We start from the raw sequence: 25,709 nt of genomic DNA, 5'->3' as shown, positions 1-25,709 counted from the left end.
AAGCGAGAGGTCCGGCTTCGATGGGCGCAGCCATGTTTGTCGCCGCGCGGCGGAAATCCAGATGGTTGCCAGATGAGACGACCACCTCATACAGATGTGTTCCCACATCAATAAATTCCATTTTAAAATGTTCTACCGCACTTCTTGGCACCACACCTGGCTAAACGGTAATTTGAGTAATGAGCTATCGGTCGCCGCAAAGAAAATATGGCCGATAAAATTCAGTAGACTGGCCCTTTAAAACAGCCGTCTCCAGTGCTCTGGCTACGGGTTTCAGTTTTCAGTTTCGATCGTTAACAAGCGGCGTCCGAGGATAAATGCACAAATAAAATTACCTTCGCCACTAGGCGTGCTCGCGTACGGAGCCCGAGCCTGCTCCGGGCTGCCTAATAACATGTTCATGTTCGTATACAGAATGCTCTTCTGAAGTATACTAACCCGTGCGGCATGGCGGTCGGAGTAAGCCGTAGTGAACAGTAAGGGCTAACGAGCACTAGTAGCCCGCAAGTGCTCAGAATCACCGAGGAAGGACATTAGCAAGATCGTCCGTGTTTTTTTGTGGCCTGGACCTTGTTTTCCAACTTCCATATGCGCCCAGCCTTCGTGGGCGGTTGAAATTACCCTCATAAAGTGGTGACTTTCCCTCCTGGACGCTGCTTTTAGTCTCGCGTGGCAATGTAAACCGAGCGGTATGAACGTACCTGAATCCCCAGCTTGTGCGGGTAGCGTCCAGTAAGCAGTGCGGCCCTTGTGCTGCAAGGAGATGACACAATTGTTCACGAACCTTGAACTACTTGCTGAAAGCAGGAAGCGGGAATAAGTTTTCTTCAAAATTTCATTATATTGCGAACATCGCATTTAACCCCATTGATTACATCTCCGAAGACTCTACCAAACAATGTGCCATAAGCATTACCGTAGCATATCGCCACTACTTGCACGAGCTCACACGTATAAATTTTATTTGTTTTGTTTTGAGCCAGAGCTCTACTCCTCGGGGTACAACCTCCGATTTCAATGTGGATGAGACAATGACCTTCAGTGCCTCACAAGGTCAAACCGAACATAACTACGTGGCGGTACGGCCCAAGGTATGGTACTATGACCAGGTGATTATATGGTTATGACAACTGGGTACCGGACCTTGACCGCTGATGTTGACCTTGACATTTGATTTGAGACGGTAGGCGCCACATCCGCAATGACCTTCAATGCCTTACAAGGTCAAAGCGAACTTAACGGCGTGGTGCTATGGCCTAAGCTATGATAGTATGACCACGTGATCATATGACTATGACTATTGGGTACCTAGACATTTTATTTGAGACGGTGGGTACCTCATCGACAATGACGTTCAATGCCTCACATGGTCAAACCGAACTTAACAGCGTGGTGTTATGGGCCAAGCTATGGTAGTATGATCACGTCATCATATGACTATGACCATTGGGTACTTCACCTTTATCTCTGAATTGATCCTTGACCTTGACGGTTGACTTGAGACAGTAGAGGCCATGCTTAACAGAGCTGTCGCTCGTGCAACTAGGTTAAAGCCACGTTGAACCCCAGCCATTTTTTTGCTCGAACAACCTCAGAACAGAACGCCCTACCGCCCCGCCGCGGTGGCTCAGGGGTTACGGCGCTCGGCTGCTGACCCGAAAGACGCGGGTTTGATCCCGGCCGTGGCGGCTGAATTTCGATTTAGGCGAAATTCTAGAGGCCCGTGCGCCATGCGATGTGAGTGCACGTTAAAGAACCCCAGGTGGTCGAAATTTCCAGAGCCCTTCACTACGGCGTCTCTCATAGCCTGAGTTGCTTTGGTACGTTAAACTCCAATAAACAAAACCTAAACCAGAACGCCCTACCAATGAGTTGACCGTTTTATCACGCAATGACTGAATAGTGATGTGTTGTACTGCGCGTTGCTTTTTCATGCTTAATTAGCAGCGTTCTTTGTGGGGTGTTAGTACATTCCTGTCGTTTTGAGGACGTCTCCTGCTTGTGCATGTTAAGCCTGCGGTACTTTTGTAAATGAAATAAATAAAACATCGTAAATTCATCTTTGCTAAGTATATAGTCCTTCAATGTAGTTGCAGGGAAAAAAAAGGGATCACGCGTTGTACCTTTTCCAGATTATTTTCTTTTGCCCTATGCCACCAGTAGCGGCTCCCATTCGTAGCAGGTCTAGCAGCAACCGAGCAGTATCAGTTACCGGCCCTTGAAATCAAAGCGGGGTGTCCAAATAGCAAATATGCAAAAGAATGCATCAGAATAGAAATAGTTAACGAATTTCGCACCAGGCATTGTAATAGATGGGATCGCCGGGATGGAACCACACTGGTATTGAAATTTCGTCATGAAGAGAATATGCCAACATCTGCCAAAAATTCTGCCGGAAAACGCAATAGTCACGCGAGCGCACTATAAATCACGAATATTCAGATAGGTTCTGATGGGCTGAAATGAGCTCTTCACTGAGCATGCTCGGCTGCGCAGATAGTATAGCCTTTCACTGCTTGGTTTCAAAACAAAAAAGGTAGCTGTGCATGCAGCAGAGATGACTGTGTTTCAGCATAGCGCCGCAGGAGACGTAATTCGCGCCGCCTGTAAACGTTTACCGTGAGTTCTACGTTTACAGCGGCTGTTCCGCTTTAATATAAGCCGAAGGGTTAGTTGTGTCGTTCGCTGTGATATCTACATAAAAATACGAGTGTACACAGGACTACGGAGATCTGATCGTCAAAAATTATTTTCTCAGAAAGAAAGCCCTCACACACAAAATCGCGGCATTGCACATAATATACAAAAACATACAACCTTTTGCTGTGCAACTAAGTCAGTAACTGCGAAAGAATGGCATTTGTGAAAATTTTAACCATGTGAACCTTCGCCCGGCCGCAGAGGCGGTTAAAAAAAGCACTTTTTATTTTCACGATATTTTATGATCATTTGAGAAGAATGCAAAAGGATGGAAAAGTAGGCTAAAGAGAAAAGGTATTTTTTATACCGTGAACTGTGCCCACAATTAAAAGGGGTGCCATACATCGTGCGATGGAGAAGAAGAGTGACTCTTTTCTGCTATTACTTCCTCCTATGCACCCTGGCCAATCTCCCGCGGTGGGTATGTGCCATTAAGCCTGAGGACATCATCATCATGATCAATAACTTCCGCTTCCTATTACAGAGACGCGATAACGTATATCGTTGTAAGGCCGCCACTCATTGCCAGCTGCAATCCTTTTGAAGGACTCCTGCACCCGCAGAAGCGGCTTTCCATTATAAACGAGCTATTATAACGAGCTATAAACGAGCTATAAACGAGCTATTATGCCACAAAAATGAATTTTATGCGAAAGTTTTGAGCGTTTTAACTTGAATGTCCGGACCCGATTTGGGGTCAAAACTACACACTGTTAATTCGAGTCGTTGAAATACATTAGAGGAAAAAGTGCGCTTAACTTATTTCAGTTACAAGCGCATGGAAAGCTTAAAGATACCTAAAACCAGACTAAATTTACCTTCCTTATTATTTCTTACCAAAGGCCTTTATTCTGAGCTTCTTTCACCACCATCATCACTGTTTCATGACCACCTTCGCTCTTTTATAAACCATTTCAGTTTAGTTTCCACGCTTCTCACCTCGCAATGGTCTCCCAGAATAAAGTCGGGTGCCGTTTTCTTCCGCGAAACATACTCTGCTCGACTGATAGGGATGCATCAAAACATTCTAACGCACTCTGCAGTATTATCAGATTCCTATCTCATTATGCGTTTCACCACGCATCTATGTCTCCAATACAAGGCCGTGACAGATTGTTAAGTACCTGTTTCTGTGTTTTACGGAATTTCTCCGCTGCAGGAGCAAGACACCAAGTGTGTCATTTTTCTAACAGCTATTTTTTCTGTTTATGCTTGGCACCATGTTCATGCTTATTACGTCAAGTCCATCTGCTGTGTAATGAATCGCGCTGGAGAATAGGCGAAACCCTGAATAGGTAACTAAAAAATTGCCTGATAAATTTTCCCGTCCTATTGTGTGTTAAAAATTCTTGCCGTGGAAGCACATTTAGTGCATAATTCCAGGGCTGCGACAAACACTGCAGAACTGACTTAGTTACTACCGCATAACAGAAACACATAACTGAACGACGCTTCGCAGCTGCATGACTGCAGAAGAACAAAAAAGCCAGTTCTGTCGCGCCGAGAGGCATTATCCTCATTACAATCAATAAGCCACAATACATCACAAATATTTGTTTTACGACGAGGAGATTTCTTTCGGGCTTTCTAACAGCGTTTCAGTGCAAAAGCACTATTCAAGATCAGCTTCGCTGGCTACTGCACAAGAGCCCTAGGCTATACCCCGCAGCCGAACACGCCTGGTGTTAAACTCATTGCTACGGAGAAGCGCGCAACCACGATAGACAAGGAAGGAGAGGACACACAACAAAGCGCTGGACTATCAATTGAGGTTTATTCGAAAAAAAAAAATCTTCTAAACGTCGCTGTTCTCCACGTTAAGGGGTTACACAACACGCAGAAGGGGTCAAACATTCGTTTTAAAATGTCATTGTTCTGCAGGTCAAGCGGTTCTGCAACGTGTCGCAATGGTCAATCAAGATTTAACGAAAAATGTCAATAAAATTTAATTCCTTCTGATGCAAGGTCGCACAAACTTGACGTGCAAGGTTGACGCGTTGGCGTGCAGAACGGCGATGTTTAAAAGAAGCTTGTTTTTTCTTCCGAATAAACCCCAGTTGATAGACCAGAGCTTTGTTGTGTGTACTTTCTGGTCTGTCGTCGTTGCGCGCTGCTCCGTAGGAGTGAATCCATAAAAACATGCCCACTTCGCTGCGCATTGCATATCGTCTTTTTCATAAACTAATACTACTATAAAAATTCGCGCTCTGAGCTATGTGGCTGTAGTAACAGAGAGGTGTGCGCCGCATTCGTTAGCGTGTACAACGTTGTTGCAGAAACACGGCACTAGAGCAATACGCTTTGGCGTTGACAACATTGCATAGGCCGCCGACGTACATTGAGTAAATTCGCACTGAATATGATAAAGTTGAAGACGCGCATAACTGGCTCCTTGTGTAAGTGAACACGTTAATCGCGCATTCAGGTACATGGCGGTGGTATCAACGTGCAAAAAAACTGCTTTCGCACAATATTTCGCGCTTAGCAATGCTAAGCCGCCAGCCATTTTTCTTTTCTTTTTTTTTACGTTGTTCTCTTACCCTAGCTGTGCCCCCTTTTTTTTTGGTGCACGCGTTTTAGGAAGCACGATAGAAAAACGAAACGTGCAGGTTCCAGTGCCGAGGAAAGCACCCTCATTATGAGCTTGTCTGTTTTCAAACTCTTCCTTAGTCACACGCGTGTCTAATTCAGATGCCGGTAACCACATCGACCGCTCGCCAAAAATATTCCCGCAGATTACGAATCCCACTTACGGAGTACAGGTGGGCAGGGCATAGTGCTGATCCAGGATGACTCCTTCTCTCGCCAACCGCTCCAAATTGGGGCTCTCCATTTTCTCGTTGTGCCAGGAGACGTCGTTCCATCCTGCGAAAAAGATGAGCCAGTCGGCAACAGTGGCTGATTATTTCGTATGGATAATGTATTTCGTTGTTTCTAGCTATAGCCTGGCTATCCATTATCAAAGCAATATCTTTTCAGATAATTTCGAAAAGTGATTACGCATGCTGTTTTTTTTCTCCAGTGTGTTGCTTAGGCAGCCGTCACAGGGCACTGCAGTTTTCAGAGACAGTTGCAATGAAATCCTTGAACGGCCAATTGCTCTGATGACCGTTCTCATTGTTCTTAATTACAGCTGTCCATGCTTTTGCAATTATGTGAAGAGGAGAAGGGAAGAGAAGTGTGACGAAGAGTCTTTGTATGACTGTGGCAGTGTGTGTCGTATTTTCTGAACAACTCCGTGAGCGATTTCCCGGTTTTTTTTTAATGCTCTGCAACCTCCCCATTGAAAATTTCTGTGTGTGTCGAATAGTTGAAAGGGTGAATGATTATCGTAAGTGTCAAGGTAAATTAGAATGAATAAATATGTACCTACCCCTACTCTCAGCGACACCGCAAGTACTGTTTCTGCATTATTTCTGCGATATCTGACAGCGTGCCCCTTTGTTCTGTTCGTATTGCAGTTCTGCGCCCTGGGCAGGTTATCACAGGAGTTAAATCTATAAGGGCAATGGAAGGATTCACGCGAAGAAAAGAAAGCAAAACGACGCCCAGTGAAGTTGAAAAAGAAAGAGCTTGCAGCGGTAAGCGGGCTAGTTTGCAATAGAACGTAGAAGGTGCTTTGGAAACTCCGAAAAGGATTGGAGGTAAAGACGAGAACCATAACGAGGGGGAAAGGTGCGAAGTTCAACGAAAGTTCGTCAGTATGGGAGCGCTGAATCGCACATCCAAATTTGCGTTGCCCTAAGGAGCACAACAAACACAGGTCCTCATTGGACGGCCTATGGCACTGTCCGCACATGCAGACGTGGACCCCGCATGCAGCGCTCTTAGCAATGGAATACTGTTAAACAGCGCAACTCACTGAAAGCTTTCGCACTGATCACCGTATTCAGCCCCACCACATGCACGCCATTGGTTTACATGCTTAGTTCCGCAAGCCATGGTCCCAAGCGCAAGAGTTCCCCACAGTGGAGGGAGATGGCGCTGCACTGCAGAAAAAGAGGGTGGTTAGGCCTAGCGGCGCCTGTGCATTATAGGAATACACGTGACTAACATCTCGGGTGCTTACCCAAATCGTCGGCGACGATGGAGACGATGTGTGGAGGCCGGCTTTGCTTCTGAGCAGATGCATGATGAAGAAGCACCAGTTGCCATAGAGCATGGAGAAGCCTTGTCATGACGACCTCTGGAAAATGAGTTCTGAATGGCCCTGAGAATGACAGGGGCCTGCACGTAAGTATTTGTTTACCTCCTTAATGATTCCAGCTCTAAGGAGGGTTACTTAGACATTTTAGGCAGTAGTCGGTGCGAGGTAAAACTGCATCGAGAATTTGCTACCATGTCCCAACATAGTTCCCTTGACATATGGTTTGGAAAAACGGTGAAAGAAAAATCTGGTTCTAGTAAACAGATGGTGTTTACCTGGAAAGGCTATTAAATTTTTTAAAATACGCACATATGACATACAGACAGCTTGTACACAATAAATAAGATTTCATATTGGTGCGCCACTGTAATGACGACGAGGAATGAGCTGTAACACACAATTAGATCATTGAGTGAGCTGATCCTTCGCATGAAATCAGTCCTCATTTCTCAAATACCTTCGATTTGAAGAGCTGTGGCTGTTAATCTTGCGCAGATGGAGCTTCAAATAAATATTTGATGCAGCAACCATATTAGACTTTTGCATTCCGGAGCCACTGGGTACCTCCTCACATTCGCGTAGAGCACACGACATGGAAGAATCGTTGTTTGAGGCAATATGGATGAAATAATTTGATCGAAGCTACAGTCCCAAAGCACATTCCGTCTCCTTGCAGCATAAGTTTCGTATCTAGAAATATTCTGCTGTGTTGGGATTTATGGCACATAGGCAACTAAGGCCATCATGCGCCAGACCCAAGTATGCAGAAATAGTTAATAGTCATGCATTATAACCATACATTATAAGTAAACATGTATTTACGTGACATAAATATTGCTAGGATACAAATCTCGAATATTTACGCTGTTAGTAAAAACACTGTGCGTCTTAACAAGTATACGAGAGACGAATATAAAACAAGGCTTAAAAGTTTTATTCATTTATAGCCACACAGCGATAACTCTTACTCGTGGCCTCTCCGGTACTCCGCCTTGACAAATTAAAACCCCCATAACTCCGCCACATGATCCTTCTTCGATTTTTATGATGCAGGAGAAAGGCTACGCTAATTATTTCTTTTTTAATTTATACTGTGATATATGCGCAGTGGAATACGCCTTGTTTTAAAGCGGCAGCGCGCCCATAACAGCATTTTGCTGGCGTGATGAGAATGACATATAGTATAACTTCAAGCTTGAGCTTTTGGGTTGTTGACATTGTCGCGGAAATTATTGCTGTCGGTCTCAAGTCTCGTGCTTGCCACGTGAATACTTCACCCTGAGAGCCATATTTCTGCTATGCTGCATTGTTATAGAGTTAACAGTGGTTGCAATGAGAGATAATCCCACTGATGTAAGCTAAGGCGGGATCTCCAATGTTAAAAACACCCGTTGATAACACTACAACTACCGAAGTAAGATTATTTTTATGTGTTTAGGAGTACCTCCGCGATAGTTCTAAATGGTTGGTGCCGTTTCTGCTGAAAAGTATAGTAAAGCTTGGAGGCTCCCTTTAAGCTGCAGATTTAGGGAGCTTTCCTTGGGAAAAACGGCGCCGTAGTTGGCTCGGTAAATCTGAAGGTAAACGTGAACACACCCTCGTACACAGAAAGATAATTCAGTCATCGCTTCCAAATCCCTGCATTGCCAATTATTTTAGCTCACCCGCTAACTGTAAGTGCCGCTCAACACGTGCCAACCTCGAACGCTGCCCATTTTTCTGCCGTGTGTCCTCTCCATTCCCCTTTCTTCCCTTATCCTCCATCTAGAGCTCTTGGCTGAGCTCATCTCATCTGCCTTAACCAACATGTGTGGGCGAATCAGACACAGGGGCTGCTTCAATAAAGTTGTGCACCCTATTTGTTTTCCGTAGCCAAAATCCCATCGCCTTGATGCCAGAGACGGACGGCGGCGTAGACAATCAAGATGGCTTCAAGTACATGTAGTCTAGAGATGGGAAGCTCTTACAAGGTGCGATCAGTGGGAGGTATAATTACTATATGCATCTGTGCAAGGGCACGCTTTTTTCTCGGGGTTTTCATGAAGTGCGGCATTCACACGAAAGAGCAATTTTTCGCTGCCTTTTTTTCCGAACACAGTGGGACTAATAATTTGCCTATCACGTTCTTCTGACGAATAATATTTTAAAACGAATTAGCGTGGAACAGCTTACTCTTTTACAGAGACGACGAAGTGAAAGTCTGGATGATACTATATGACCGGAATAGAGCCGGTTTTTTTTTGTGACGTCATTAGCCGACGTCACATCACCCTAAAATGTAACTTATTTCCTCCATAACTTTGCGCAAATCAAATACCGTTGCAATTTAATGTGAGTTAACGTAGTATCGTTGGCAGCCCTGGACGGAATTACCGCGCAAGGACAACTATGCATACATAAACCGTAATCGGTCATTGCAGGCTTTACATTTAAGGCCCATCTCCATGGACACATCGGAGGCGCACCAACGCAGCGCTTACGCGCCCAGCGCCGCACCGCGACAAGCGTCGAAAAACACATGCAACTCGATGGCCTGTCGCGGCTACCGCGTTCAGCTCGGCTCGGCGAAGCAGACGGCGCGAAGGGCCGTACCGGATGCCGAGAGAACTACGTTCTCTGATTGGTTACAGCGACCGCAAACCAGCGGGTCACTTCCGGCGCCGGCGCGAGCGAGGCGCGAATATCTGACATGGACAGATATTTGCCAAGCGCCAGCGCCGGCTCGCGTCGGCGCGTCGCGCATGCGCAGTCCGGCTCCGGCGTACGCTGGTACGCGTAGGCGCTGCGCTGGTGCGCCTGGGATGTGTCCATGGAGATGGGCCTTTATTTTCACAATTTCGGCGGGTGCCAGCGGCCAATACGTGAGCATGGCCCCTACACGAGTCGATACTGTATGCAGGAACTATCCGGGCAAAAACACATTTCTTTCGTTTGATCACACCCGAACACGTACACATAGCTGGAACATAAAAGATTAGGGTTGCACAGGTCGTTAACAAAGGGTTCTACCCGCTCGACAGTCAATGCCAGTGTGGTGGTGGTCACAACTTTAGTTATATACAGGGGAGTTTGAGACTGTGCTTTTGGCAATCGCAATACTGCAGCCTCAAATCTGATTATACGTGATATTAGGAAGAAAACTCTCCGACACTGCGATTGGAAGAAGTTGGTTGTATGCGAGGAATAAATCTTGACCAGAGCCCGGGAGGCAGCGCAAGCTATGGCGAACACCAGACTCCGGAAAACTTATGGGCCAGATATTTTTTTCTCTGTTTCTATCTCTCTCAGAAGGTAAGCGTTTGTGCGCTCCTCCGGATTCATTTGTACATTCAAGTACTCCGAAAGGCACTCCTCTTGAAGAGGGTAGTACATATGAAGAAAAGGGGATGGGGGCACACGAAACACGAAAAACAGGAAAAAATAGACGCAGCATGTTTAGAAATGCCGGCAGCAAAAATAACACATAGCCAGTAGAAAATTGCACGGAGAAAGTGCAGGTAAACGAAACACAAGACATATAAAGGTCTAGTCTCCTTCATACCTTGAAATTTATGTGCACTAACCTCAATGGAAACCTTTGATGGCAGGTTATTTCATTCAGCAAAGATGCGGGGTATGAATCGCTGTGCATGAAGAGATAAGTGACAGTGAGGGCGCTTAACTTTGCAAGGGTGACCTCGGCTAAGAAAAAATGGCCCAGCTTAGTTCAAAGGTTAATACTGGTGCCTGTTAAGGCAGTGAGCATTTATTTTGGTTTTCCTTCGATGTTTTGCTATAGAAATCATGTGTAGGTGCATTTGTAGACTCGCAACTTGCAATGCATTTCACGACATAGGGCCACCACGGTGCGTCGCAATTAATGCAGACCACTTCACTGACGGTTTGATTCACGACCATTTACTTAGCTTTGGGAAGTGAAAGGTATTACTGCGTCTACATCTGCACGCAGTCTCCGCGCTTTTGTCCCACAAAGGCACATATAGTCGCACGTTCAACGCGCGTCATAGGTCAAGGGCCTCTTAGACGCTGCGTACAACGTGTTCACCTGAACGAGGCAGTGAAACAAACAATAAGAAAATGAGTAGACGGAAATTGCGCTTACCCAAATGCACTCTGTTCCCTTTTCGCTCACGATGACAATAGCGTTCGTCTCGGCTCACTGCGACGAACGGCCCGCCGCGGGCAGACGCGACGCTGAGCCGGATCGGGCGCTGCAAGCGACTCGTTGGGGGAAAGGGACGTCCGCGGCAGAACCAGAACGAGGGTCGCCTCGGGCACACAGCGCGGACGGCACAGCTGGCCAGCCTCCTCTTCGTTTGTGCTGGAGTGGGGGTCCCCGATGAATCGTTTTTGTGGTCACCGCTACGTGAAACGGCCTTGCTCTGTGCCTGATTGTCGTTCTCCTTACGAATAGCAGCTCTGGACAGTGTTGCGGAATTTCTCATTTGCTGAGTGCGGAACGACCCTATCCTTGCGGCAAGGAAAAAACTTTCGATTAGAGGTTACTATGTTCGCAATGCGCTTTTTATCTTCAGTGAATATTGTTCTTGTTAGCGCCAATAAAGAAACAAGAACTGTGGCTAGTTTTAGCTTTCACAGTAAAGTTGTGACAGTCGGTTGGTACCGAACACGGCTCAGCTAGCGCAAAAAACTTCGGGCTGACGAAAGGCAAGAAAGCAAAGCGCTGTGTTGGCCGGTCTTCTACCGTAGGGTCGCCTTTTGCTCTGTTGCAGTTATGTTTATAAATCTCTACTGTGAAGCTATCCGGCTACGGCTACGAAGAACTGAGCGTCATTACTGGCGAAGCCTTAATATGAATTGATATTTTAAGAAATCAACAATATGGAGATAGGCTGCTAAGAGTACGCATTCCGCCACAGCGGTGAGATTAGCACACAGGTTTAACGTCATCAAAATCAAGCGGATTCTCAAAAGAAGGCCCTCAGTTTCGTGGAATCTAAGCCTTGCATGGTCGCTCATTGTCTATGCTTCCGGTCGAAGCGAAGCCATAGGCGCGTTGTTCTCTAACGACGCTTGAGAAATAGCTTGAAGCGTCTCCAAATAGAACTTTGGGCTCTACTTTTGTGAGTGTGGTAGCGACCTTACTGGCTGTTCAAGCCCCACAGTTACTGTAGATTCTCCTCAGTCTGGCGCATCGCTGGCGTAGGAGATCGCTCATCGAAGGAATCAGCTTTTCAACGTAGAAGACGAGAATTATAAGACGTTTTTAGCATACCGGACACGTATAAGCGGAGACGTATACCGGTTTACCGGACCCCTCCTGCGCACGCGCAGTTGCATTGTTGGGGTCAGGTGAGTCTACTGCGCATGCGCAGCCAGCGTTCGGTAAACCGGTATACGTGTCCTCTTATACGTCTTAAAAACGTCTAGTGAAGAAAAGATAGCGCAAAGCAATGGTTTCCAGTGCTCGAAATCAGCGCAACGCGGAGTATAGAATTATTCTAAGCTGTGTCTTCATCTTCTGCGCTGTGCTCCGATTCTAAAGCAACAGCTAGCAGTTAAACACCAAGTTACTCGTAACGTCTCCACATCGCCCTTGGCATTTTCTTCCGAAGATTTTCCAGCGGGCATCGCGGGGTCCGGATTACGTCAGAATCACGCCTCGTCGACGGCGACCCCGTTGTCATCCATAACTTGTCCGCCGGAGGGGGGGAACAGTCTCTACTGCAGTCGCCAATTGTCTCTCCCCTCCAGGCTGGACAGATTGCGGAAATCGCCCATTTCGGCGTCGTGGGAAACCCGAGCAGTGTCCCGCCTCCCCTTCGTAATCACTTTCGACTGCGATGGATGACATGTCGATGGACAGTGGATGCACTTGTATGGTTCTCTGCTCGTGCTTTCACGCTTGCTGCGTGTATGTGTAGAGTCGCGCACGTTTTCCTTTCTATGTTTTTCTTACTGAGGTGGACAATTCCACTCCTGACATTCAATGCGGAACCTGCGCCAAATGCCAAAAAGCGCTGGTGCAGCTGGTAAGTGAGGAAACAAAGGAGTTTTATGAGCAGAAAATAATTTCAATGAGAACCGCCAGTAGGCGCCGGCACTGGCGGCTTTCGAACTTGCCAATATAAAAAAAAACTGAACGGTGTCATTTCAAGGTCGGGGCGGCAATTGTTGGCCTGGCTTTCGTGGTAGCTTAGGATGTATTTTTACGAGCGATGTCGAAATTGAGGACGAGCAGCAACGCCAGCCCGTTCCAGTTAAGCCGAAAAACGTGTTTCATCCCATTCCTGGTCCGTATATAGGTATATACTTACTAGGACGCAACGCCTACCTAGGATGTTCTGCAATTGTTTAAAATAGGTTTTTTCAGTGAGAAGAGCACTTTTTCGGCATAGCATTGTCAGCGGTTAGGGCAACAGAAAACAGCTAGAACGTGATGATTAGTAATGTGGTTAACTAAGATTGAGTAGTTAACTTTCTACTATTACTGCTAGTCCCATAATTTATTGAGAGGCGTGTGGCCCACCGAAAACATTCCTCTCTTTAGCAGGCCAAACGAAACGTTCCGTTACTTCATCAGTATCACCGTCTATACTACGCGCCAACCGTAACAAGTTTTGAAAAACTATTAACCGTACACCCCTAACAAGTTTTGGAAAACTATTAACCGTACACGCAGCGGTCTCACATTGCACAACGATGACAATAATCTCATTCCGGAACATGATATTTGTCGCATTCTTAATACCTTTGTCTGTCCAGTTTTTACTAAAGAACCCGAAGACGAATTAGAAAACGTCCCTTTCTTTCACCGCGGAGCGATTGGAGCTCACGGCCTGAAGTTCGAATCCGAGTCGTGCGTTGTGCATCATTTTGTGCCACCTTTATCAACACTCATTATGATCAGGGGTCCTTCCACTAGACTGGAAAATCGATGAGGTCTCCCCTGTCCACAAAATAAGGTTCATCTTTCTCAATTAAAAAATACTGCCCAATTTCCCTCACAAGCATCTGTTCGAAACTAATGGAACACGTTATTTACCCTCATGTCATGAAATTTCTAGCTGCTGTCAACTTCTTTCACCTTAAACAGCATGTCTTCTTAAAAGGATTTTGCTGTGATTCCCAACTACCGTAAATTGCCGCGCATAAGTCGACGTTTTTTTTTTTAAATGCCCTTCCAAAGTTGGGGGGTCGACTTATAATCGGAGTCGACGTATATGCGGAGTCTTAAAGTCGGCTTATATGCGGGGTCGAGGTAATTTCGACTGAGTCGCGCATAATACCACGCCCCGTGCGCTCGTAACTTCATAATAGTTGTCAGCCCCGCAGCATGCTAATCCAGGACTCTTTCCGCGGCCACATAACCGCCCGTGTGAAAACAGTGGTAGCAGACACGGATGCGACCTGGTCATTATTCCGGGCGGATTGACAGCTACTCTTCAGCCACTAGATGTGGCGTTTAACAAGCCATTCAAAGACAGCATCCGTGCATTCTACAACGAGTGGCTCCAGCAAGAAAACCCAGACACCAACAGGGTGGCTGAAGCGAGCTTCTTTGGGCGAAGTGGCGCAATGGGTCAACGATGCCTGGTACGGACTACCAACATAGATGGTCTCTGCAGTGTTTTCCACGAGCGGCATCTCGGCCCCGCTTCCGACGACCAGCGGCAGCAGTGGCTCATAAGATGATGATCGCGACTGTGTCCTCACAAGCGACGACGAGTCAGAGATGTGTCGCGAACGAATAAATATGCTCAGGTGTTATCGTGTTCGACTGCTGACCCGAAAGACGCGGGTGCGGTCCCGGCCGCGGCGGTTGAATTTCTATGGAGGCGAAATTCTAGAGGCCCGTGTACTGTGCGATGCAAGTGCACGTTAAAGATCCCCAGGTGGTCGGAATTTTCGCAGCCCTTCACTACGGCGTCTCTCATAGCTTCAGTCGCTTTGGGACGTTAAACCCCCTAAACTAAACCAAACCATTTCTTTATGAGTCGGCCTTCTAAAAAACTTTTTGGGTGAGCTAGGACCGTAGGGCGCGGCAGCATCGACCTAAATTCGGAGTCTAACTTTTTTTTGCCCAAAGAGGGTTGCGACTTGGGGGGTCGGCTTATAATAGGCAATATAAGCTGGTCATTTTTATTAACAACCGTAGTTAAATGTGCCCTGAAGAGCAATTGAACGTGTACTCTCCTCGCTGGGACTCGATCTACGCATTCAGAGCGTACTTAGAAACTTTCTTTAAATTACTGCCCTGTGTGGCCGATTTCCCTAATTTAAATCCGATTAAGCGCCCCGGCTCCAATCTTTTTTTTTAATTCCCCGTAGACGGGGGGGGGGGGGGGGGGGAGTCGACCAACCTTTCGACCGTGGCGGCTTGCCGCTCTACCATCGGCGGATGGGTACGTAGTGATCGGCGAAAGCAGAGAGTCCACGCGTATTTTTATTTCCGTAGGCCTCGTTTGCAGCTATGTAGTCTCTGACTGGATCTATTTATTCACGGAAACATAAAAACAAAAACAAAATAAAAGCCAAAGCAAAGCCGCCACGCGACTGCCTGAAAAGCACTCCATGCCTTAGGCAACTCCTACCACCTTCTGCGGGGAATTAAAACAAAAAAAGGCGGGAGCCGGGCGTTAGTTAGATTTCAATTAGAGAAATCGGCCGCACAGGGCAATAAATCGAAGTTTCTAAGATTGATGGGAACGTGTAGATCGAGTTCCTGCTGGAAAAAGACGAGTTCAGATTCCTCTTCAATGCAGCTTTGACATCCTCACTTAGACATTCCTGTTGACACACTCTTCCTTAACTTTGAAAAAAGACTTCAATAAAGCACCGCTTAAAATATTACTACTTAAAGTTTCGTGCCCAGCCTCAAGTCTTTAATAATGGAGTGGCTTCAAACTTTTTTGACTAACAGAAAGCATTTCGTCCACGCTAACAAATCCTTGTCCTCTCGTTCTCCATTTATTTCAGGTACCCCTATTGAAAATATTGAGCGTGAATTCTGCGTGCCTATCTTTGCGTGTTTATTGCCACGCAAAATGCGACGATTGAACGAGGTCGCAGAACGCGAGACATATTTCACATAATTTGCGCAAGCTGAGCAAGCTCGCAAACGCGAGACGTCTCTCACATAAGTGCGCAAGCCGCGTAAGGCTCGTACAGCAGGAGACATCCTCGCGTAATATGCGCAAGCCGGGTGAGGCTTCCAGAATGTCCGAGAGCCAAGGGCGAGTCCCAGAATGTTCAAGAGCCGAGTCTGGCTCACAGAGCACTAGACAGTGTCTAATGGAGTTACCATCATGATGCCGATAATACCTTGCATGGCTGCAAGGCTCCTACATCACTGCTCAACACGGTACGCTAATGTACTGCATTAAGGCCTCCTCATCTGTCTGTCACTGCCTCATTCAGCATGCATGTTGTGAGATAACAAGCTTTGCAGAAACGGTGCTTCGTGGGATGGCTCTCATGTGTGTAGCATGCTTGCAAAAGGACATAGATAAGGTCACCTTAACTGGCTTTATTAATGCCACATCCCTCATGATGGGTGCCACAAAGTGGCTAAACAATTTCTTCAGTTTCTCCAAGTCCAGCAGGTTGGCGTCTTGATACAGGTTCTCACTATGCAGCACCTGCAAAAAGGTAGGAGCATATGCAAAAAAATTCAGTTAATCTGTTTTCTGGAAATTCCAGAAAAGGGCACAAGTACTTCTTCCATTAATGAACTAATGATGATTTCAAAAAGTTTCAGGTTTGAAATACAGACACTGGAAAACCCGACTCAAGCACGCAGACTGCTCAGCATCAAACCTGCACAAAATCTAATAACCGTGTCACACAGGCATTTTGAAGGCTTTCAAATGGCTATTAACTCAGTGGCACTTGAATACAGCTAAATGGGCATTTCCAATAGCCACTGAGTCCCTAGAACAGTGTGGACATCTATTAAGATTTGGAAGGCTTTTCAGTGGTAGAAATTTGCACTCAGACATGGAGCACTCGCAACTATACACGAAGGAATAAAATCAAAGCAATTTAATCGCTGAAAGAATACTCAACATGAAATGTACAACTTATTTCACTAAAAAAAAGAAGGCTAGCCACAAAACACTGCAGCAAGCATATTATCACTGTTGCCAATAGCACAAAAACAATGAATACCACCTTTTCAAAACTGTGTGAGCGCTACAACAGCTTCCCAGCAAAATTATCAATTGTGACAGTGGCGCCACAGCAGCATGGTGCCAGATGATGAAATATCTCTACGGCGATGAAGTATTCTGTGTAGCAGTGGCATAACTCCCGAGTTGAAGTGCAAATCTCAAAGCTCAATCTCCCACCTCAACTGTTATCTTTAAATACATATTTAAATTCATTGGAGCGTGCTGAAGAAGTAGGTGGTCAGATCATTCGAGAGGATACCTGCAAGCTATCTCAGGAGACCAAAGATCTGATGAAGAAACTCCAAAGCGTGATGACGTCTAAATTCAGAGACAGAATAGACCTAGGAGAGCTATCGAAGTTATTTATAAGTGCAAGGAAGCCAACATAAGAAAGTTTAACATGGAGAAAACCTAGCATGCTCTAAAGCATGGAGGTAGCCTAAAATCAGTGAAGAGACAACTAATCACAGGTAAAAACTAGATGTATGCGCTAAAAGACAGAGGGCAATGTCATAAGCAATATAGATAAGATAGTTAAAGTAGCCGAAGAGTTCTGCACAAATCTCTACAGTAGTGAATGTAATCAGAACGTTACGGAGAGAGGCAGTAGAGCATAGCAATGGGACATCCCGCCAGTAACGAGGGAGGAAGTAAAGAAAGCCTCAGGAGCAATGCAAAGGGGCAAAGCAGCTGGAGTAGATCAGGTAACAGCAGATTTGTTGAAGGACGGAGGAGAGATTGTGCTAGAGAAACTAGCCAGGACAGCAGCTTGGGCATGTTGGTTATTCATTTGTGACGGAACAGCGCAAAACACCGGGACAAGAGACAGGCGCTTGTCTCTTGTCCCGGTGTTTTGCGCTGTTCCGTCACAAATCACTAGAGAAACTATCCACCCTGTACACGCTTGCCTCGTGACCACGAGCGTATCAGGAGCTTGGAAGAATGCGAACATTATTTTAATTCATAAGAAAGAAGATGTCAAGGACTTGAAGATTTACAGACCGATCAGCTTACTATCCATTGTCTACAAGGTATTTACTAAGGTAATCACTAATAGAGTCAGGACAACCTTCGAATTCAATCAACCAAATGATCAGGCAGGCTTTCGTAAAGGATACTCAACAAGAGACCACATTCATGCAATCAATCAGGTGATAGAGAAATGGGCAGAATATAACCAACCCCAATATATAGCCTTCATTGACTACCAGACAGCAATTGACTCGGTGGAACCACAGCTGCCATGCAGGGATTGTGGAATCAGGGTGTAGAAGAGTGTTATGTGAAAATATTGGAAGATATTTATAACGACTGCACAGCTACCATAGTTCTCCATAAGGTTAGCAATAAAATTCCTCTATATTCCGAGTTTTCTAACACCACCATCATTTTTTGGCACCGTGACCATATCATACAAGAATGTGAGACCTACTGCATACCTAAAGAAAATATGTGCGTAAGCCAAGCATCAGCCGTTGTATGCAATAAGAAGTCTAAGTGAAAAAGATTCGATGTAAATTAGAGAAAGCCTTGCCATTTTTGTACTTCTGCTTCTGTGACTGCTTGCTGGATTTTTTTCTTTAGTTGGAAGCATTCTTCCATCCCTTATCTCTATACACTATTCCTCTGCCAAATGACTGAGTAACCCAAATAGCAATTCCTAAGTAGGGCCTTCCTTCCACAGTGACCACACAGGGGCCTTCAAGTTCTTGCAGCAATCAAAACATCCCTTTGTAGCACTGGCCTTGAATGCACCACTATACTTTTGTGGCAGGCCAAATACTTATACAATTTATGTTTTAAAACCACACAGAAATCCACAACTGCCATTATGAAAACAACCTAGTAATGTAACCATAAGCGTACCTGGCGAGCATGATCAGCATGGAAAGGCGCACAGCTTGTGTGCAGCTCCTAAAATGAAAGCAAATTCACATGATTAATTGCAATTTCCACAAAGACATTCTTGAAAAATCATGTTTTTGCACCACTCAGCCTCAAGCCTGCCTTATTGCTCCTGCAGGAATGAGGCAAATCTGAGCACAGCTTGGGGTGAGCTGGTGGTATCACATTACGCACCTGACACTACTTGCATCAATCCATTTGTATGATAGAATTTCAGAATGGCGAAAAGACACACACACAGGAAAAAATGGTGGGTGGATGAGATTAAGAAGTTTGTGGGGATACAGTGGCCGCAAGTGGCAAAGGACAGGGTTAATTGGAGAGACATGGGAGAGGCTTTGCCCTGCAGTGGGTGTAGTCAGGCTGCTGCTGCTGCTGCTGATGATGATGATGACAGCCTGAGCACACCTACAAAGTAAAACTGTGATCTCGACCCAGCAGCACTTTACTGTGTTGAAAGAGAACAGGTACAATTGAATTACTGCATTACCTTGTTATTATCATTAAAAAGTACAGGGCTCTAAGGACTTCCTAATTTACATCGAAACGAATGGGTTACAGTGAACTTTCACAGATTACACTAACAGGCACTGAAAATCCAACACAGCTGCCCAAGAGAATATTAGGCAGCCGCGCTAGCCTTCTTTTGCGCTATGCTACCTGATACCAGATTAAAATTCCAGAGCAATTTACTCATACTCTAGCACTGGGACACGTTATGCCAGACGGATGCAGCTGTCTTACTAAAGGCAGAGAAGCTTTCAGTGTGGGTCATGTGTGCTGTGGCGTGAACACATGCACAGCATCGCCTGCTACCATTCAAGTCCTCTGTGTACACAAATGCAGGTGCAATAGAAAACCCACATCACAAATTTGGCTAGTCTGGTCGGCCAAGCATGGGCCAGCTGATAGCACGAAGCAGAAGGTGCGACACATACCATCATCATCAGCCCGACTAGGCCCACTGCAGGGCAAAGGACTCACCCATGTCTCCACATTAACCCTGTCCTTTGCTAGGTGTGGCCACCATATCCCCGCGAACTTCTTAATCTCATCCGCCCATCTAACTTTCTGCCGCCCCCTGCTATGCTTGCATTCTTTTGGAATCCACTCCATTACCCTTAAGGACCAGCGGTTATGTTGTCTTCCCATTACAAGCCCCGCCCAGGCCCGTTTCTTCCTCTTAATTTCAAGTAGCATGTCATTAACCCGCGTTTGTTCCCTCACCCACTCCGCCCCCTTTTGGTCTCTTAATGTTAGACTTATCATTTTTCTTTCCATAGCTCACTTTGCTGTCCTTATCGTTTGGCACGTGTTTTTTTCTTTGTAATAAGGCATAAAGTATTATACACGGATTACCACATGGCATCCTCCTATGACCGCTAAATAATTTATAATCAAATTTCTTTCTCCTGCTGTATTTGTTTCTGTTTCGACAGCTGAATGATGGCTGTGACGTCAAAGCGAGGTTATTGGTCACGTGAGGCATGAAAAACTGCAATACAATTGGTACTTCTGGCTCTTAAGGAATGCTGGCGTCAGCGCTGTAGCGAATTAAAATGATGAAGCAGCGATTATAAGTGCAGTTTTCCCACGCCTCACGTGACCTATAACCTCTCTTTGATGTCATAGCCATAGTCAAATTGTTCACCGAGACAGGATGGCAGAAAAAGTTGATTATAAATTATTTAGCGGTCTCACGCGAATACCAGATGGTGATTAATGCATAGTAGTGTCTTTCGCACCATTATAGAGAAGAAAACATGCCACCAAGATTAGGTGTCTATACTCTTTTAAGCTGAACTCACTTCATTAGCCTCCAAGTTTCTGTCCCAAAAGTGAGAAACATGCAGGCTAAAGAAAAGATTTCAGCTTAAGTACCAAAGTGGCTCTAATCAGACGATGAAGCGGAAAAACTCTCGACACTTGAACAGAGAACAAATAGGAATTCCAACAAAATTTTAGATTCTTGTAAGGCTATCAAGCATTTCTGAATATTGTAAACGGTACTTTCACACATACAGTACGCATGTATGCCAAGCTCACATTCAGTAGCCCTGTTTACCGGCTGTAATTATCACGGTCTGAGCTCAGTTACAGATTTAAAACCAGCCAAAAGATGCAACACAGGAAAAGAGAAGAAAACAGGTTGGACTATCAATTGAATTTTTTGTAAAGGAAAGAAGGCTCGCATGAAGATGCGCCACACATGACCCACACCAGCGAAAGGCAGGACAACAAATAACTGTCACTGATATACAAGCACGTCATCTAAAAGAGAAAATTCTTTCCGTTGAAGATTGACTAATGGCTTCGCTACTCATACAGCCGTTGCCTTGGAGATATGCATCAAATACCTTACAGATTTGTTTACCACTTCTATACACCACTGAAGTGTCACAGAAATCAGGCGTACACACTGATGGGTCATCTTATGATTTACACTCACGACATTGGCACTGTAGTGCCAGATTAGAAGCTGCCTTCCCCCTAACAAGTTAGTGCTCACTCAGGAACACATTAAAGACACCTGCACATATCCCTGAAGTAGTTTCTTGCACAAGCTAGCGGAATGTGATAAACCACTTCCTGCAAGTCCTGAACCTAGTTTTATGGGATACCATACTGCTATCCCGGTTTTTAACAGCAGCGCAAAGGCCATCAACACAATGATTGGCGCAAAAATTACATTTAAAAATTTTCCCGCCACTCGATTTCAACTCATGAAGTCTACACAAAGGACTCCATGATAACCGTTCTGAGGTGAATGGCAGTTCAGCCTAGCCTCTGGAATCTGTGCCAAAAAAAAAAAACGGAGTCAGCGCATCGCAATTTACTTCCGAAATCAGCCGGTGCTGATGAAAATTGTATGTTATGCTTTCTCTGGCTTATAAAGCTCCACTTTCAGAAAAAGTGTCGTCTTTGTGGTTAGGATGCAGAACTTCATCATCACAGGTCAACTTCAGCTTGCCATCAGTGTCCCTTTAATGCCTCAAAGTTGAACAATAGCTCCATTCATAGAGGAGGGCTGTGCATAGATTTCGAAAACCAAAGATTCTTTAACATGCACTGACATTGCATAACACACGAGCAAATATGCATTTCGCCTTGTCGAAACGAAGCCACCACAATTCAATCCCGCGTCTTTGGGCTCAGTAGCCGAGCACCAATGCAGTAGGCCACAGCAGCAGGTGAAAAACAAAAGAGAGCCCTTAATAGGCAACCTAACTTGCCAAAATCAACATAACGAGGGGTCACACAAGTAGCAGTGGACTAGGAAAATAAAAGCTACTTGTGTCGGAAGATGTCTTCAGTGCTTACCTCAAAAGCCTGCTTGCTTGCTGGGCATCCTAGCACCAAGTGAAAGGCTGGCACAGCTATACTGGAGAGCTTGGAAGAGGCATTGCTGGTAAAGCTATGTGGAGATTGCTGCAAGGTAAAAAGACACATTTAACAGCAGCACAGTGCAAAAAATGGACTAGAATCAAGCATGTAAGGCAAAATGCAAAGCACAAAAAGGAGCCGGTCGTAGAATGGAACACAACTGTTTAACCACATTTCGAAGTGGGCCAGGCAACAAGAAATTCATAACCACGGCAGTCATTCACAAGCTAGCCTCAGACGAGACGTCACTTGCATATCGATATCCAGCATCGTTTCTACAATACATGCCACCATTCAAAAGAACAGACCACAGCAGAACGATATTTTCAGTAGAAGGCTGGTTTGCTTCAAATTCTGCATGCGTCCCTCAATTTGAAATCTGGCATGATTAGCACTGATTTCACATTCTCACAGGTATGATGAATTAATAGTGCCAATTGCAGAAAAACCACACTTTTTCCTTTAACATCAAATAAGGTATTGGAGAGGTACCTCAGCATATTTAAGTCAGTCAGATTTATTTGCGCCATTGGTTATAATCATGAAGCAATCAAGTTTATTCTTCGTACATATTAAAGGCTCAATTACCCTTAAATTTCACTGCAACTTCGGGATTTAGGGCAAATGGAGCTAGGGCACCTGTGTGCATTTTGCAGTTGTTTGTACCATTTCAGCTCCGAGCCAAAGTATGAAAAAGCGAATGCCAAAATAGAGGCGAAAAACTTCAGAGCAATTTGTTTTTATCTCACCGTTCTGCTATTCAAGGCTCGACTACACTGGCTCGGCTATAAGTACGAACGCAGCTGGATCATATACAGCTTCGTACCTTAAATACACACTTTATAAAAGTACAAGTGAAATACAAGTGAAAGAGGAGGAAGCTCAATCCTAACGCATACAGCTGAATCGCAGTCTACGTAGTTAAACTGCTCGAGCGCTGTTACTTCAATTACAGCGTAACATGCGGCGAGAATGTAAAGCCCGGGCCGAAGATCTATTGGTGGGCACATATCCCATTCTCGGCGAGAGATGAATGGCAGTACGGCGGCAGTACGGCGCCGATATCGTGCACCCCGCGATCGGATCAGCTGTGCATATTTGCATGGCATACTGACCATGACCGTGTGACCACTGCACTACACGCGCATTCATGCCCGTGTGCCGCCAGCAACAACCTTTCAGCGCTGCGTGCTGCCGCGATAGGCACTGCGTCTTCGCGTCTCTGTACTAGCTGTGTTGACGTGGCCAGTTGTGCGCAAAGGCTTTGAAATAATGAACAGGTTCGAAGAAAATTAACTTACCCCCAAGATGCGAGATGTCACCCGGGTAGTGGTCTCCCACCAGCTGCTCCGCCATGGAGGAAATGAGCCCCACCGTCAGCATAGCGTTTCCAGTGAAGGCGCGCAAAGGACGACGCGCTATCCGTCGAGCCCGCTGACGCACGCTATAAACACAGGTTTACTCAGCACCTTACCACGTTTTCGTACATCGCACCAGCGAATTTCACTGCTGTCGGCACATCACATATCGGAAGAGTGACAACTGCTCATGACAGCGATGGTTCATGCCCTCGGCACCACAAAGGACCACGACCATGACCACGACAAACGTAGTAACGCTGACCGCCATGCCGTCCCTCTCCAGACGCTGCGTTCGTTGGCTAGCGCTTCGGCCAGTTCCGGCTTCCTTCGGCCCGTTTAGAAAGGCGTCGCCTCCAGGCATTCCTCCAGGTCGTCTCTTTCGGGCTCTATGCTTTTGGGCAGTGCGATAGCAAAGGACTAAAACCAAATGAAACTTTCGTTACAAAAATAATTAAGTTCTTGTGCACATATTAGCATTAAAAACTTGAGAAATTTCTGACGCGTGGACGCATTATTATGCGTGTCGGTACATTCGTGCGTGCGTGCGTGCGTGCGTGAGTGGGCATGGTCTAGCGCGTCAAATCCAAAGCCTATCCGACATGCTGCATGGTTTCTGAGATCACCGCCGTGAGCTTCGCTTGTTTTCTCGTGCTGCTGCTGGGCGGTCTTGCGCGCCGCTGTTACTGTGCTGGAATCGCAAAAGAAGAAGGATTACCGGTGTGTGCTGCCGGTGGGCGCGCTCTCATCCAAGAGTAGTAGCAGCTCCCAATTAAGCGATCCGTCGGGGCATATGTGCTATGGATGTCTGGTCGACAACGATAAAGAGGTCAGCAGTGCGGTGCCGTCGTTTGATGAGTCGAACCTTTCGGCCTATTGCACTGCTAACTTCGTTGCAAAAATGCCTGGCTCATAAGCAGCGACAGTGGCCATTGTTTCTGTGGTGTGTTTCGATTACAAGACGGCGCCCTTCTACAGTGTGGATTCCTTGGAAACTTAGTCGGCGGTGTGCCTGCAACGCCTGTCGCTGTCAGCTCAAACTGACCGCCTGCGAGCGCTGCCTTCTTTTGCGATGTGAACGGTGACGGGACACTTACTGCCTGTGGCCGGAGCTTATAGCAAAAGCGAAGAGTGTTTTGTGTGAAGGTTTGACGAAGTGCGTGTGTCAGTCTGGACCCTTAGCAAGTCATACGAGATGTGACATGCAAAAGTGGTCCACCAGTCGCTTCAGCAGAAAGGAGTGCGGATGTTTTTTACGTTACTTCAATCGAGAACTGCCCATGCAAATATTTCAACTCGTCTCTTGCCTAAACAGCATAGTAAAGAAGCTAAAGCAACAAAACTGCTGTTTCCATGCTGTATATTGATTCCGCACTCGTGCTAGAGGTGGGAAATATGTAGCAGTTATTGGCGGGGTTACAGCCTATGAAGCACGTGCAGCTTCATGTAATTGCAGGTTAGGATATGCGCCTTACTTGGTATTGACTTTGTAACCAGACATAGCCATCTGTCAACTAAAAGAAATTTTCTTGCTATAGGATTCTGCAGCATTATGTATGCTTCTGGACACTGAATACCGGGTGCGTCACCTCTCTTAAAAGCACTCAGATTTGTGTACTTATCAGTACGTTTGAGATGAGAAAATTTTATCAGCCTCTTTTCTTTATTTTATAATTAGCTACACAGCATGTCGCAAAAAAAAATGTTTTAAGGAAAAGTATTTCAGTTTAGAGTAGAACAGTTCAACAAAGTTGTTTTGGGCATTCTGGTAACTTCAAGATGGTATCTGATGGTTGCATACAGACGCGCAAGTCAAACCTCAAAGGGCATCAAACTTAACAGTACCGCTGAGCTTATCCTTTCGTGCTTTTTATGTGTGTGTAGATCACCTGGGGAAGTTCAGTATTGGATGTTGGATTTCATAGTTCTGCTACAACTTTTATCTTCCTTTCTACACATGAAACATGACTGAACTTGATTACATTCCCCAAGCAAATACCTGACGCCTTACAAGCGTTCCTTACTGTGCACAGTTGTCCCAGTGCATTATATCCACTCATGTGCAGCACACTGTTGTGTTGC

At 45.7% G+C, this 25,709-nt stretch overlaps 1 long non-coding RNA gene across 2 annotated transcripts; it reads right to left on the bottom strand.

The window, feature by feature from the left end:
- Nucleotides 1-16,380: 16,380 nt before the first annotated feature.
- Nucleotides 16,381-23,804, bottom strand: LOC149334060 (uncharacterized). Of its 2 annotated transcripts, none has more exons than XR_016284990.1 (3): nt 23,571-23,804; nt 22,207-22,314; nt 16,381-16,449 (listed from the first exon to the last, which is right to left on the bottom strand). It is a non-coding gene; the product is annotated as an uncharacterized LOC149334060 (long non-coding RNA). The 2 variants fall into 2 exon arrangements; XR_016284991.1 differs by lacking the exon at nt 16,381-16,449 and adding an exon at nt 18,815-18,894.
- Between the last annotated feature and the right edge of the window lie 1,905 nt (nt 23,805-25,709).

Source organism: Amblyomma mixtum, chromosome 8, assembly GCF_055824585.1.
Source record: "Amblyomma mixtum isolate Tamu chromosome 8, ASM5582458v1, whole genome shotgun sequence".
Taxonomy (NCBI): Eukaryota; Metazoa; Arthropoda; class Arachnida; order Ixodida; family Ixodidae; genus Amblyomma; species Amblyomma mixtum.
The sequence above is the reverse complement of the archived record's forward strand: the minus strand, read 5'-3'. Positions and strand labels throughout refer to the sequence as shown.